Source organism: Momordica charantia, assembly GCF_013281855.1.
Source record: "Momordica charantia cultivar OHB3-1 chromosome 2 unlocalized genomic scaffold, Mcharantia_2.0 BLBB01000002.1, whole genome shotgun sequence".
NCBI classification, from domain to species: domain Eukaryota; kingdom Viridiplantae; phylum Streptophyta; class Magnoliopsida; order Cucurbitales; family Cucurbitaceae; genus Momordica; species Momordica charantia.
The window spans coordinates 13,334,187-13,348,437 of NW_028275160.1; the positions used below are offsets into that span (position 1 = coordinate 13,334,187).

General features: G+C 37.1%; 1 non-coding gene across 1 annotated transcript; it reads left to right on the forward strand.

Annotated features, from left to right (window-relative positions):
- Window positions 1-2,010: 2,010 nt before the first annotated feature.
- Window positions 2,011-2,117, forward strand: LOC148212851 (small nucleolar RNA R71). The gene has a single exon (XR_015789570.1). It is a non-coding gene; the product is annotated as a small nucleolar RNA R71 (small nucleolar RNA).
- Window positions 2,118-14,251: the final 12,134 nt, after the last annotated feature.

Sequence of the window (14,251 nt, forward strand, 5' to 3'; positions counted from 1 at the left end):
ATCTGCAATAAAGAATATTCATTAGTAGGTGATAAATTGGAAGCTATAATAACTGGTAAAGTGTCGTTATCCCCTAGATACACATATTTCAAATGCGACGGCAATGGCTTCTGCTCCAAAGTGGGTGGTTCCACTATGGACGGAAGTAACGACTTGCATTCTTTTTTTTGTATTTTTTCAACAGGATTAGTCACATCTTTCGGTCCTTCTGCTATCTTATCAAGCTCTTCTTCAATCTCTGTAACTAACAAGTCATAAAACTCATCAAACATAACAGGATTCAAGCTAGTTATAGCAGAGCGCTCTTCAAAGTCTCCTGGTAATTTCATGGCGTCTAGAACGTTAAATTTAACTTCTTCATTATTTACCCTCATCGTAATTTCTCCCTTCCTCACATTAAAAACTGTATCCCGAGTGGCTAGAAATGGTCTTCCTAAAATAATGGGAACGTCTAAGTCCGCCTCGCAATCTAGAATGATAAAGTCCGCAGGGAAAATGAATTTGTCCACCTGAACTAAAACATCTTCTATCTTTCCCTCAGGTCTTATGATAGATCTATCTGCTAGTTGGAGGGTAACCGTAGTAGGTCTAGCTTCACCTATGCCGAAAGATTTGAAAACTGATAATGGCATAAGATTAATGCTAGCGCCTAGATCACATAATGCCCTTCCTAAGTTTTTCCCTCCTATGGAACATGGAATTGTAAAACTGCCAGGATCGTTACATTTCATGGGTAGCGGGCTGCCTACAGCTTCACTACTACATTTTGTCATGGCTACCAGTTCATGCTCTCCTATCTTTTTCTTCCTAGAAACTATATCTTTCAAAAACTTAGCATAATTTGGCATCTGTTCTAGAGCATCTACTAATGGTATATTTATATGCAATTGTTTTAAAATATCTAAAAATTTTCTAAACTGGGAATCATTATTTTTCTTAACTAATCTTTGTGGAAACGGGGGAGTAGGGGTAAAAAAAGGTTGTACCTGTGGAGGAACACTCGGGGTGTCCTCATTACCTTTCCTAATATTTTCTTTTTCTGGTGTTGTTGGATTCTCTGGTATCTTTACAGTTGGTTCAGTGGACGGAATCTGTACATCTGTTGTTGGCATTGTTGGTCCATCATATGCCAGTCCACTTCTAAGGGTGACAGCTTTGCACTGTTCTTTCCCTTCTCGTTTTGATAATTCAGTATGGCCTGGAAAAGAACCTTGTGGTCTATTCTTCAATTCATTGGCGAGCTGTCCCAATTGGGTCTCGAAATTCCTCATTGATGCCGCTTGGGATTGTATCACTGCATCGGTTCGGGCCATGTACTTCTTCATCATATTCTCAAGATTTGAGTTGTTATTTTGAACTGGTGGAGTCTGTGTTCTCTGATTGTACGGCTGTTGCAGTGGCGGGATGTATTGCTGTATAGGTCGAACATAGGGCTGCTTGTTCTGCTGGCTATGCCCTTGATTAAAACCGCTCGAACCTTCTTGACCTCCCCATGAGAAATTAGGGTGGTGCCTCTAACCTGGGTTGTAGGTGTTCGAATATGGGTTAAAGTTCCTATTGTTCCCATGTCCTACATAAAAAACGGAAGCAGGGTTATGTGGACAATTATCATAAGTATGGTTTTCACTGCAAAATGAACAAATGAGATCGTTGACTTGGCAAACAGGGGCAGGAGTGCAATAATCCGACTGCACAGGTTGTATCGGCGTGGCTAATGAATTTTTTATTCCCAACGCCATCTCTTTCAGCCTCTGGTTCATTGTAACCATCTCTTTTTGCATCGAGGTCGCAATGTCTAGAGCCAAAACTCCAGCTGGATCTTGCTTCTTTGGTGCTGCCCTAGATCTTTGCGAACACCATAGTTCGTTGTGTGAAGCTAAGTCATTTAGGATGTCGACTATCTCGTTGAATGTCTTCTTTGTAAAGGCTCCGTTGGCAGCATTGTTTAGCATCATCTTAGTAGGATGATCTAAACCTCTAAAGAAATGTTCTATCTGGATGCATGCCGGCAAGCCATGGTTCGGACATTTCCTGATTAGTTCTTTAAATCTTTCCCATGCCTCGTGAACAGGTTCACGATCATACTGTCTAAATGAGATGATCTCCTCTCTGATATCAGCGTGGCGGGTAGGTGGGAAGAATTTTGTTAAGAACTTCTCCACTAACGACCCCCATGTGGTGATGGATCCCGGTGGAAATGCATTGAGCCATGCTCTAGCTTGGTCCTTCAAAGAAAATGGAAAAAGTGTTAGTTTAAGAGCATCGTCCGTTATACGAGGTAATCGAAATGCATTTGCAATTTGAATGAATGATTTCAAATGATCATGTGGATCCTCATGTTTCTGCCCTCCAAAATGTCCAATTGTCTGCAAAATTTGGAACATCATTGGTTTAAGCTCAAAGTTTGCGTGGGCTGGAATAGGGTTGACTATCCCTGAATCAAAGTTCTGAAAAGTCGTGGCGGCATATTCTCGCATTGCCACGTCTCTGTTGTCCGCCATCTGGATATGGTTGAATTCATTATTTCTTGCGTGATCCTTCATATTACCGTTAACAGCAGGTGGATCAACCGGATCACGAGGTGGAATATCTGCCATTGATGTGCTCATACTCTCTACCTCACTTTCAGGACTGATTTCACCTTCTCTCTCTTTTTGCTTTTCTAGTTGTTTTCGAAGTCTTTGCTCCTTTTGAGTTTTTCGAAGGGTCCGCTCAATCTCTGGGTCAAGGGGTAGAAGAAAAGATCTTGTGCTCATGCACTTTAACTTACCCTTGTGAGATAAACGACCAAAAATATAGAACAAAAACGGTGGATGGAAATTACACCGAACAACAATTCACAAAAATAAAAACTAAAAGAATTTGAAAATAATTTTAAAACTAAAGTCCCCGGCAACGGCGCCAAAAACTTGACTGAGGTTATGCTGAACGCACGCACTAATCGTGGTAACAATTTTATAGATGCAAGCGCACACCTGTCAGAGTAATATAAAATGGATGGAGTATCCAAGTATCGATCCTCAAGGACGGAAACAAAACAAAGCTCAATAAAGGAATGTAAAGTGCTCGGGATTTAAAAACTAAAAGCAACTAATGAAAGCAACTCAAAAGTACTTAGAAAGCAACAAAGAAACACTAAGAATGATCAAGAGAAGGAAGCAAGGCTTGACGAATTTGGTGGAGAAGCTGCTGGAATTTATAGTTGTGCAGAATTCGTTAGGTAGGTCCTAAAACGCTGGTGGATCACCCATTTCCAACTCCTTTGACTGACCAAATCATGCTCAACTTAATAGTGGAACACTTCTTCTACACGTATGCATCGGTTGGAACCACCAAAACGCATTGGAAGACGCGTTTCATTAAGGGCAAAGTTGGAAGAAAACCAGGATTTCTGCAGCCTACCAGGCGCCTGGCGCCTCCAATGAAGGTTTTTCCGTCTTTTTGCTTCTTTTGATTAATTTGCACTCCCAAATGGTCCTAAAATGTCATAAATACAATATAAGCCAACCACAAACCATCACATATGAATTTTGCATGAATTGGAACTCAAACGACCGAGAAAAAGTCCGAAATAAAGTTAAACATAGTAAAAACAGCATCTAAAACCTTATTTTTACACATGTAAACAAGCGTAATCAATGTTATACGCAAGATTCACGAAGGAGTCTGCAGAGACCACGGAGGAGCTCGGTCCATGGCTGCCAAGGTCATCCGCCAGGGTTACTATTGGCCGACGATTGAATGCGACACCAACGAGTTCGCCAAGACATGCCACAAATGTCAGCGCTTCGTAAGCATCTTGAGACAACCCCAAGAGATGCTGACGCCGATCTCAAGCCCTTGGCCTTTCGCTCAGTGGGGGATAGATCTGATCGGCCCACTGCCGACGGCAAAGGGACAGTTGAAGTTTGCCTGGTAGCAGTAGACTATTTCACCAAATGGATGGAAGCCAAGCCTCTAGCATCCATTACCGAGGAGAAGGTCGTCAGTTTTGTGTGGAAGAGCATTATATGTCGGTTCGGTATACCGAACGCCATCATTACCGACAATGGAAAGCAGTTCGATGGTACCCGGATTAACCAGTTTTGTCAGCAGCTCGGCATATGCCACCTCAATTCGTCTCCGACTCACCCACAGCCAAACGGGCAAGTTGAAGTCGTCAACAAGATCATCAAACGTGGTTTGAAGACGAGGCTTGAGTCTCTGAAGGGTCGGTGAGCAGAAGAGCTGCCAGAGGTGTTGTGGTCCTACCAAACTACACCGCGCCGATCTACTGGCGAGAAGCCATACGGCCTAGCCTTTGGGTCAGAGGCCGTCATCCCAGTAGAAGTCGGCATGCCAACGTCCCGAGTTGAACATTTCGACGAGCGAACCAACAGCGAAGCTTTCCTTGTGAATCTTGACCTACTCGAGGAGAAAAGATCTCACTCCCAGCTCAGGCTAGCAGAGTATCAGAATCGTATGGCTTGGTACTACGACGCCAGAGTAAAAGTCAGAACAGTCCAGCCTAGCGACCTCGTCCTCAAGAAGGTAATGCAGTATGTCGGATCACTCGAGCCGAACTGGGAAGGTCCGTACAGAGTCTTGAAAATACTCCAACCTGGAGCGTATCTGTTGTCCGACCTCAACGGGAGACAACTCCCCCACCCATGGAACGCCGAACATTTGCGAGTTTATTATCAATGAGACGTGTGTAATCCGACGTGTAAATTTCATTCATTTATGAAAGCCGATCTCCAATGACTTGTGCAAAATTTGACTTTATTCGTTAGAATTGTTTACTACTACCGAGCTATGTCAAATGGGGGCCAAGGAAGACTACGTGGTATGACGTATGCTAAACGACCTACAATAAGTATGACATATGTTAAACGACCTACAATAAGTTGTATCTCTACAAACATTGAAAGCAATGGTCAGCTCGTAGGAACCTAGCTATCCCAAATATTTCCCTAGAACACATCGCCAAGCTAAATTGTTCGGCTCGTAAGTCTTTGTGTAAGGAAGAAATTATCTAGACTAGAAAAGTTCAGATAACGCGACCAAAACTAAAGATGAAATTTAATTAAATTTTCTCTTTAAATTTCTCTAAGTATGGGGACTTCGGAAAGAGTAACTCAGGTCTGAATGAAACCGCATTTCATTAAAAAAAAGTTTGTTGAAGAGCTGAGGTATATATGTCTCGGCTCAATACAATGATTTAATTAAAGAAAATGAAGATAAGAAGCAACAGAAGAAGGGGACGATCTACTCCTACAGAAGATCGGCAGGTTGGCTAACCCTTACGTCGGCATCAGCGACCTCAGCCCCCTTATCGGTCTCGGCAGGGCGGTCGATCCAGATAGACTCATACACCAGCTCGACAGCGGCGATGGCCTCTTCTGAGCAAGCAGTGTCGAGCCTGTTGATGGCGTAGTAGAAGCCCTTGTCCGCCAGGTCGCGAGCTAGGCCGTCGAACTCGGGGAATTATTTGACCTTCTTCTCCAAGAAAGCCTAGCTCGCCAAGTTCTGCCGAGCCTCATTCCAGCCCTTCTCTGCAGTCTCGGTTCCTCCTCGAGCGTTCTTTAGGTCAGTACGAGCTTCGGCTATTAGGGCCTTTGACCTATCAGTCTCAGCTTCCTTCTCAGCTCGAGCCTGGTCAACCTCGGCCTCGACCTCGGCGATCTGCCGCTCGTAAGAGGCACATGTCTCCTCCTCCTTCAGGTCCCGCCCCCCGAGCTCCAAGCTCACCATCAATGCCGACAGACAAGCATGATAATGCAGCTGCAAAAAAGCGAGGTCAGATAAAGGAAAGGAATAAAAGAAAGAAAAAGTGAGCACCAGCTTACCTCTGCAGCAAGAGCTATCGTCTTCCTCATTGCCTCCACAGGGTCCTCAAGCGCGTGGACAGATCGTTCCACCCGGTGAGAGCTCGAGACCCTCGCCTTTGCCGCTGCCTCGTGAATGCTGAGGCGGGAGAAGGCGAGTCTGAACGGGAAAGGGAGCTCGTCGCATTGCTGTCGCCCTTGTTGGGACCCCTCTTCCGAGTCAACCACGATGGGGGGAGGTGAAGATCTGGAATTGACCTCCTCGGAGAGAAGCGTCTCCCTCGCCCGCTTCTTCCGCACTAGAGGGGTAGCCGACCCCTTGCCCCCAGCGATAGTCTGTAGGGGCTGAGCTTGAAGAGCCTGGAGATTTGCCAAATTGGCCAATCCAGGAGCCGGAACATCGGCACTACTTGTGTGACGTCGAGCTTGAGGAGGCGCGGGCGGCGCAGCCGAGGCCAAAGAGCGCTGTCGCTTCGTGCTATTGAGAGCGAGGAATTTGGAGGCCATCTCTAAAAGAATGACGAGGCTAGTCCAGAGATTACATTTAAGTGAGTTAAAGTGCCGCGGACAGATTACCTTCTGGGGCTTTCCTTTTTTGCGAGCTGCGTTGCCGAGGTTTGGGGAGCTTCTTGAATTCGTCTGCTTAGTCGTGAGAACTGAGACCGCTGGAGAAGAGGTGGGAGTTTGAGACGAGTGTTTCACCCCACAGCGCGTACTTTAGGCTCTGACCTTGGTCTCGCTTGATGATCTCCCAAGACTTGTTGTTGATCCTCGGAACGGGGGACGGCAGAGCTGCACCATGAACCTCGTCAGCAACCAAGGCATGAAAGTACAAGGAAAAACCAAGCTCGCACCTAGGACACTCACCTACGTCTCCGAACTCTACTGGGACTTGGCAAGTCGGCTCACCCCCTCCATCCCTCAGAAGCCACTCGCCAGAGACAAGGAACCAACACTCCTTCCAATTTTTGTTAGAGGAGGGGTTCCTAATCAGCTGACGAACGTTCTGCCGAGCTGAGAGGTAGTACCAACCCTCTCCCTCGTTGGAGGCTTTGACGGTGTGGATCGCTAAGAGCTGATCTACCGTGAGCCTGTCCTCATCCTCGTCCCGGAGGACCCACCACAGAACGTAGGCTCCAAGCACGGTAGACCACCCGTTAGGGGAGATCTGAGCTGGGGCAAGGTTAACGGCGCTAAGGAACCTTTGGATGAAGGGATGAAGTGGAAGCCCAACCCCTCTATTGAACATCTGGAGATAGAAACTGACGAAGCCCGGAGGAGGGTCGTCGAGGTGCTCACCGACGTTGGGTACCGTAAGCTCCACAGAGTTGGGGATTAAGTAGGTTTTGCAGAGCTCGGCCAATCTACCTACCGAGCAAGTCGAGGGAGGAAGCTCTACAGAGTTGGGTTTTGCCGAGCTAACCTCGACACAAGGTTGTCTCGAAGTAGAAGCTAGGTTGGGGTCCTCTACGGCGTTATTTGTGCTAGATGAGCTAGACGACTCGGATGACGACTCACTACACGAGCTACTCATGGTCAGATCTAAAGGAGAAGTTTTAAGAACTACCTAAAGGAAGAAGAAGAGAGTACCTGATTTGGACAACGGCCGAGGTACACAAAAACTTCGAAGTGAAAAGTGAAAAGTAAAAAATGAAAAACCTTCGCCTTTTATAGGACAGCCCGAAGGCACAAGAGCCGTATGATCGAGGAGAAATCAACGGACAAGATTTTTCCACGCCAGACGATCCCCGTAGCGACGTTTAAGTTCTCGAAGCAGAAGCTATGGCTAACGATATCCGTGACGTCACACATGAACACGTGGATTCGACCCATCTCCTGTTAGTTCGGAGTCCTTCGCTGAGCCGACCTCCGCCACGTCGAAGTGGGGGCCAATGTTGGATGCGAATTATGGCCTGCCACGTGTCATGATCGAAGAGGTGAGTTGAATTAACGCGCACACAAAATATGGGAATTGACTCCAAAATACTCAGGTCGGCAGTCGAGGTAGGACCTACAGTGCCGAGCAGACCCAAGGCGAAGTCCGTAACAATGTCTCTTCCGAACCCGACAACACGCCGCGTTTTTAGGGTGTGTCAGAGTTCCTGTCGGGTCCAATTTCTATAAATAGAAACTCTTGCCTTAAATGCAAGCTAGCAATCCTAGATAAACTCGGTGAGTTAGCTCGGACTAGAACTAACTTGCTCGTCGGAGTGCTAACTTTGTTTTGCAGGTTTCGTGAGTGGTCTGGGAAAGTGTGGAACAGCGGTCAATAGCTCATCCTGTACTTTCTGACCTAGTACTAATCCGAGCTTGACAGTTTCGAGCTCAAACATATCCTTTAATATATTTGATATATATCTGTAATATATCTTACTACTGATATATATTTCTGATAGACCACTGATATAATAATGATATACATTTGATTTATTTATGATATAACCATGATATCTACTCAACTTCTAGCATGTCTTACCACTGATATACATATGATAACTATTGATTTACCATGCTAATACAATACATATATATGTGATATTTATTTGATATGTCTCTAATTTACCGTTGATATACAAATGATATACCACTGATATAACTATGGTATCTACTGATATAACTTATTGTATGATTATATGATTTACCACTAATATAACACTGATATATACTTAATATACTTTTAATTTACCACTTATATACCTCCGATATAACCATTATACCTACTAATATAACTATTATATATGTGTGTTGATATCTTTTTTTTTTTATATCATATGTGTGTTGATATCATACTTTTATATCCAATATCTTTTTCAAATGAAAACAATTGTGCAAAATTTTTTATTTTTTATTTTTGAAATATAAAGTTATTATATAAAAGGTTTATGTGGACCATGCACGTCCAAAAAGACAAGTTAACATCTCGATGTACTTTATAAATTTAAACAGTTGATATTCCTTATATTTAGTATCTAATTAATATTAATATTGAATAAATAGTAGTGACATAGTAATCAACATTATTGATAATATTAGTATATTAATCAACAAACTATAATTTAAATAGCTGATATACCACTAAAAATTAAACATTTGATATAGCTTATATTTAGTATATCAGTTGCAAATATATTTAGTATATCAGTTGGAAATATATTTAGTATATTATAAATTAGAAGTACATCAAATATATATATTATATGTATAATATGTACATTTGATGTATTAGTGGTATATTTGATAATGTGTATCATGGTATATCTGATACTGTATATTACGAGTACATCGAATGTATATCAGAAGTATATCAAAGTTACATCGGATGTACATTAGATATAGATTTGATGTATATCATATACGAATTTACATAAGATGTATATCAGATATAGATTTGATGTATGATATACATCATATGTATATCATACATAAATTGGATGTATATCAGATATAGATATACATCAGATATATATTAGATATCATAAGGGTAAAATTGGAATAATAAAAAATTCGAAAATAAAAATTCAAATATTTTGCTATATTTGAAATTTTGAAAACATTTTTTGAAATATATAAAATAATTTTGCTACCCATTACAATTATCCAAAAAATTAAAACGATAATATTGGAAAATGCTCAATAGTGCAATTTCATTGAGCGAAGGTTTGCATATATAGGTAGAAATAAAACAATTAGATGAAAAGATATAATTCCTGTAACAACAGATCAAGATTACATATGTAAGGTTGATTTAACGGGAGTGATGCAATCAACTTGAGTATAGTTCAAAACTAACTAGTTATAGTATTATATACTTGTTCAACTATTCGAATCTCTCCACCTTCGCATTATAGTTGTCAAATATATTCACTTTAACTTCGAAAATCTGTTTTATTCCTCGTCACAATCGTAAAATGCACCGTTTCATTTATTTCTCTAATAATTTATAGTCTTTGTATATAAATAGATACATGCATATGCACAGAAATAAAAGGCATGAAACATAGCAGAGTAATAATATATGCTAACTTTTTGTTAAGATACAAGTAGAAGATTATTAAATTAGTTGTCATCCATAATTAGGTTTTTTGAATGGTAATACTATAAAAATATTGGCTAAAACAAAACTATAAAAATAAATATACCCGCTATATATATACACTAATGTTTTACCACGTGCAAATGCACGAACATTATTTTTTAGTATTTAAAATTTTACAATGTTAAATAAATGGGTGAAAATATTATTTAATTGAATTATTATTTTTTAGGACTAAAAAACAATTAAGACAGTTTTATAAATTCTTATAATATAATTTTATTTTTCAAAAACAAAAAACTAAAACAATTTTATTTTTCAAAAACAAAAAATAATGGAATTTTGTTTAATTGGTGGAATACTTTTATTGACTAAGTATATGTTTTAGTTTATAATGTCTTAGAGTTTTTCTAATTTAGTATCTATTGTTTAAAATGTTTCAATTTAGTCTTTAAGAAAAAAATTTAGTCTTTTATTTTTTACATTTTTAGTCTCTTCCTGTTGGTGAACGTTAAAATTGACTATCCATAAATTTACATGATAGTTTGCAAATAGGTGGATATTTATAGAAGGAAAAAAAAATAATTTTAGAGAGTAAATATCTAATTCCTCCTTCAAATTTTTAAGAAATTAGAATAAATTTTAAATTTTCTACTCTTATATGGTACTTCTTTCTTCCTTAAATTCTTATCAATTCACTGAGTATTATAATAATTTTCTTGTCTAAATTTTTGCCAATTTATTAAGTATTATAATATTTTATTCTCTAAATTTCTGCAAATTCATTAAGTATTATTTCATCTCAGGTAAGTTTATAATTAATCAATTTTAACATTCACCAATCGCGATAGACTAACTTAAAAAATGTTATAGACTTAAAAAATGTTAAAATATAAAAGATCAAATTGAAAATTTTAAGACAATATAACTAAAATGTACAAACTCAAACATTAGGACTTAAAAACATATATTATAGCATATTTTTATTTTACATTTTGTAATTTCGACCAATGTGATTTTTTTTGGTCAACAACATACCGGGACAATGATTCCAATCTCAAATCTTTTGGTCAATAATATATGTCTTAACCAACTAATACTCAAGCTAGCTCCATGGATATGATTTTGATATAATTAACTTAGTTGTTATTTTGTATTAAAAAACTTGATTGTTATTTTGAAATCATAAATTTGCTTTGAATATAACATTATATTTATGAGAGTGAGATTTTGTTGTATAAAAAAATTATATATAAAGAAAAAGTGTTATGAGAGTGAGATTCGAGCTATCAATTTATGGAGGAGCAATATCTTAATTTTATATTTTACTTTTAATCCATATAAATGAGTAATTAATAAGTTTCGTAAAATATATTAATATTTTAATAATAACACATAAAGGCACACCTGATCAATATTTATTTTAACCAAAGCTTGGATATCAAATAACTGAATGAAAATTTTTTAATCTTGCCAGACAAATGTTTTCACACTTGAGATAACCTAATTTTAAAATGTTTTGTTTATAATTTAAATTGATTCTGATATGTTACTTTACTTGGTGTTTTTAAGCTTTACGCTACAAAAAAAAAATGTTATAATAATAAATGTATCAGTTAGTATTTTTTTTTTTTTTTTTGAAGAATTTAATTAGTACACTTTCAAGTCACCAAATTAAGAATTTTATAATAACAAATTATTGTTTAATCAATATATGCAAACAATACAATGCAAGATTTATTTATTTGTGAATAAATATGTGGGTTTTTTTCTCCTATAATATTTAGTATTATTTTATAAATAATTTTGATAGAATATATTTTGTGTGGCTAAAAGATCATGAGTTTGAATCTCCATACTCTTGTACTTTGAAAAAAGAAAAAAAATTCAATTTGAACTACCTAAACAAAATAGTGAAGTTCTAGCAAAATTAAATGCAGATTACATGGAAATAATTATGAGAATATATAATATTAATTACGATTACAAAGGAAAACCTTGTTAACAAAATTAAACTCAAATAGGAGGAATATTGTTTAAATGTGGAACATTATCATTTTTCATTTTTTTAAGAGAATGAATATTTTCTTAAAATTTGTATAAAAAAAAAAAGAAAAATTTTCTTCTTTGCACCATTCATGGTGATTTTGAAATTAATGTATTGTCTTGCTTAATAATTTTATTTCCATCTTTGCAAGCAATTGTTTTTTTAATTTAAAAACAATTTAATTCATTATGTGACAAAAAATTCATCTACTCTTTAACCAAAAGATCATGAGTTTGAATTCTCGACCCTTTTATTGTAATATGAAAAAAAAAAAAACTCTCAAATCCTAGTCGGAGCAAAATAAGAAAGTTTGGGCGAAATTAAATACAAATTACTATTATGAGAATGAATAATATTAATGGCTATCATAAATGAAAAATCGGTTACAAAATTAAACTCAAAGTTGGAGAAATATTCCTTTAAATGCAATTTTCATTTTTTCCTAGAGAATAATTTTTTTTTTTAATTATCAACCGGCAAACCATTACAATATAGTACTATTAATGAAAATTTTGAAATTAATGTATTACCTTCCTTAATAATTTCATTTTCATATTTACAAATCAATTGTCTTTTTTTAATTAAAAAAACATTTTCACTCATTAGTACGTGTATTTGACTATTTAGTATCATATTTTTTGGAATGAGTAAATAAGAAACAAAAATATACCATCACATTCATTAACATTCTTATTAAACAAATAAAATTTAATGGCAAGTTTTTAATTAAAACAACGTTTACAAAACCCTAATGAGTCTTGCCTTTCTCTCAAATCTCACATTGGTTTCATCTTTCCTTTCTCAATGTGATCACATAACCAAATGCAGATCTCTTCCTTTCAATCTTTAGTTTTCAATTATTCTCATCGTTACCATTGTCACAGTGCTCGTTGCCGATACCATTTTGTTGCTTGTTGTTGCTTCCAACCCATGCTCGTTGCTGGTACCGTTGTACTGGTGTTCATATCACCTCTTGTTGGCATCATCTCATTACTCTTGCTCTTTCTTTATGTCTAATATGTCTACTAACATCCTTCACTTCCCCTCCTTCATCAATTGCATTGTCTTGCATCTATGTTCTAAATCAGTCTATCTCTCATCTGCAATCTTCTATTATAACTTATTTCATCAAAATTCGATTTGGAGGGATTGATTCTAATGTTTTATATTTATATAGTTCATATGAAATTTTAGTAGTATCGGTTTCATTATGTTTTTTTTTTTGTGAAAAAGCATTTATGGAATTTTAACAGTCATCGGTTTGATGATTACAATAATAAGTAAATTAAAAACGGTTAATAGGTTTTTATTTTATTGTAATTAATAATAATGACAATAACGGTTTATATTAAAACTTTAAAAATAAAATCATATAAAAAACAGTAAAATTGATAGAGTTTGTAATTAATCAAAAGTTAAAAGGGTATTATATATGGTCCAAAAAAGTTTTTCCGAGATTGTATCTTTTTAATATATATATATATACAAATTATTTTCTATATACCAAATTTGCAAATATGACAACTAGTTTTGCCACTTCGAGTGTGAGAACACGATCGTGAGATTTGACATATACCATTGGTGCCACTCTTCGGCTGGGGGGAGCAATCTTCGCTCCAGTCTTCTTAGTCTCTTCCTTGCTCCTTCAAAGTGGACTCTATGTCTTCGACGCAACTCTCTTCTACGTTGTTAACCTATTATAGGGAAAGAAACAAAGAAAAACTTTTCCATATCCATCTTTGCAAAAACCAAATATTTTAATGCACAATATATAAATAATTATAGCCTTTAATTGAAATTAACTTTTATATAATAATATTAACTAGCATTTATCTACACATTCTTCACAAAGATGCATGCTTTTTAACTTGCACTTATACATCTTTCCTTAACACGCCCAAATCCTTCTCATCTTTTGGTGCACAACATCGGTTCATTGACTTGAAAGATTATAAAGGTTATGGAATCTCAATAGATCTAAGGAGACCAAACAAAATTTAATTTCAGCTCAAAATCCAACTATTTCTTGATGCTAAATGATAATACATGTCATTTGCCTTTTTCACTAATAGTATACTTTTTCTTAATCATTGGTCCAAATGGACTATGATTAATTAGGAGGGAATGAGTTCAAATCCCATGATAGCGACCTATTTAGAAATTAGTAATTTAAAGAGGTATGTCGAAACTCCCAGCATTTTATAAAATATCCGCTTTGTCGAGATTTCGTAAACGGCCATTAAAGGTAAAATTGGCGGTTTTCAAAAGATCAAGAGCAAACTAAGAAAGTTAAACAAGGTGATCAAGTTTGAAGAGAGGTATATGAAACTGTAGAATCATGCATTGCACCAGAAAGAGGACCCA